This window comes from Pagrus pagrus, assembly GCF_965226575.1.
Source record: "Pagrus pagrus genome assembly, chromosome: 9".
NCBI classification, from domain to species: Eukaryota; Metazoa; Chordata; class Actinopteri; order Spariformes; family Sparidae; genus Pagrus; species Pagrus pagrus.
In genome coordinates, this window is record NC_140193.1 from 3885013 (window position 1) to 3887791 (window position 2779).

Genomic DNA, 2779 nt, shown 5'->3' on the forward strand with positions numbered 1-2779 from the left:
TCTGAATTATTTTTCTTCTAGAAGATGTCCTTACTCCTATCAGATTGTTTCCCCACTCAGTACCAGTTACTCACATGAAAAGGAAAAATATTTTAAAAAAAGAAAATTCGAAAAATGTTTTGCCAGCTTTTTTCCGCCTGGAAAAAAAATCAAAATTTTTAGGAAAAAAATCTGAATTTTTAGATAAAAAATGTTTCTAGAAGAAAAAATGTTTGCCAGATTTTTTTCCACCTGGAAAAAAAATCTAAATTTTTAGGAAAAAAATCTGAATTTTGAGACAAAAACATCTGAATTATTTTTCTTCTAGATGTCCTTCCTCTTATCAGATTGTTTCCCCACTCAGTACCAGTTACTTAAATGGAAAGGAAAAATATATATTAAAACAAAAAAAAGAAAATAAAAAAAAATGTTTACCAGATCTTTTTCCTCCTAGAAAAAAAAATCTGAATTTTTAGAGAAAAGATTTGAATTATTTTTCTTCTAGAAGATGTCCTTCCTCCTATCAGATTGTTTCCCCACTCAGTACCAGTTACTCACATGAAAAGGAAAAATATTTTTAAAAAAGAAAATTAGAAAAATGTTTTGCCAGATTTTTTTCCACCTGGAAAAAAACCCTAAATTTTTAGGAAAAGAATCTGAATTTTTAGATAAAAAATATGAATTTTTAGATAAAAAATATGAGTTTTTAGGATACAAATCTGAATTTTGAGACAAAAACATCTGAATTATCTTTCTTCTGATTGTTTCCCCACTCAGTACCAGTTACTCACATGAAAAGGAAAAATATTTTAAAAAAAGAAAATTAGACAAATGTTTTGCCAGATTTTTTCTGCCTGGAAAAAAAATCAAAATTTTTAGGAAAAAAAATCTGAATTTTTAGATAAAAAATCTGAGTTTTTAGGAAAAAAATCTGAATTTTGAGACAAAAACATCTGAATTATTTTTCTTCTAGAAGATGTCCTTCCTCTTAGCAGATTGTTTCCCCACTCAGTACCAGTTACTCACATGAAAAGGAAAAATATAAAAAAAAGAAAGAAAATTAGAAAAAAATGTTTTGCCAGATTTTTTGGTCCACCTGGAAAAAAAATCTAAATTTTTAGGAAAAAAATCTGAATTTTTAGATAAAAAATCTGAGTTTTTAGGATACAAATCTGAATTTTGAGACAAAAACATCAGAATTATTTTTCTTCTAGAAGATGTCCTTCCTCTTATCAGATTGTTTCCCCACTCAGTACCAGTTACTCAAATGAAAAGGAAAAATATATATTAAACAAAAGAAAGAAAATTTAAAAAAATGCTTACCAGATTTTTTTCCGCCTGGAAAAAAAATCAAAATTTTTAGGAAAAAAATCTGAATTTTTAGATGAAAAATCTGAGTTTTTAGGAAAAAATCTGAATTTTGACACAAAAACATCAGAATTATTTTTCTTCTAGAAGATGTCCTTCCTCTTATCCGATTGTTTCCCCACTCAGTACCATTTACTCAAATGAAAAGGAAAAATATATATTAAAAAAAAAGAAAGAACATTTTTAAAAAAATGCTTACCAGATTTTTTTCCGCCTGGAAAAAAATATGAATTTTTAGATAAAAAATCTGAGTTTTTAGGATACAAATCTGAATTTTGAGACAAAAACATCAGAATTATTTTTCTTCTAGAAGATGTCCTTCCTCCTATCAGATTGTTTCCCCACTCAGTACCAGTTACTCACATGAAAAGGAAAAATATAAAAAAAAGAAAAATTTGAAAAAAATTTTGCCAGATTTTTTGGTCCACCTGGAAAAAAAATCTAAATTTTTAGGAAAAAAATCTGAATTTTTAGATAAAAAATCTGAATTTTTAGATAAAAAATCTGAATTTTTAGATAAAAAATCTGAGTTTTTAGGATACAAATCTGAATTTTGAGACAAAAACATCAGAATTATTTTTCTTCTAGAAGATGTCCTTCCTCCTATCAGATTGTTTCCCCACTCAGTACCAGTTACTCACATGAAAAGGAAAAATATTTTTAAAAAAGAAAATTACAAAAATGTTTCGCCAGATTTTTTTCCACCTGGAAATAAAAACAATTTTAGGAAAAAAATCTGAATTTTTAGGATACAAATCTGAATTTTGAGACAAAAAAACTATTTTTCTTCTAGAAGATGTCCTTCCTCTTATCAGATTGTTTCCCCACTCAGTACCAGTTACTCAAATGAAAAGGAAAAATATTTTTAAAAAAGAAAATTACAAAAATGTTTTGCCAGATTTTTTTCCACCTGGAAAAAAATCAAAATTTTTAGGAAAGAAATCTGAATTTTTAGATAAAAAATCTGAGTTTTTAGGATACAAATCTGAATTTTGACACAAAAACATCTGAACTATTTTTCTTCTAGAAGATGTCCTTCCTCCTATCAGATTGTTTCCCCACTCAGTACCAGTTACTCACATGAAAAGGAAAAATATAAAAAAAAGAAAGAAAATTAGAAAAAATGTTTTGCCAGATTTTTTGGTCCACCTGGAAAAAAAATCAAAATTTTTAGGAAAAAAATCTGAATTTTTAGATAAAAAATCTGAGTTTTTAGGATACAAATCTGAATTTTGAGACAAAAACATCAGAATTATTTTTCTTCTAGAAGATGTCCTTCCTCTTATCAGATTGTTTCCCCACTCAGTACCAGTTACTCAAATGAAAAGGAAAAATATATATTAAACAAAAGAAAGAAAATTTAAAAAAATGCTTACCAGATTTTTTTCCGCCTGGAAAAAAAATCAAAATTTTTAGGAAAAAAATCTGAATT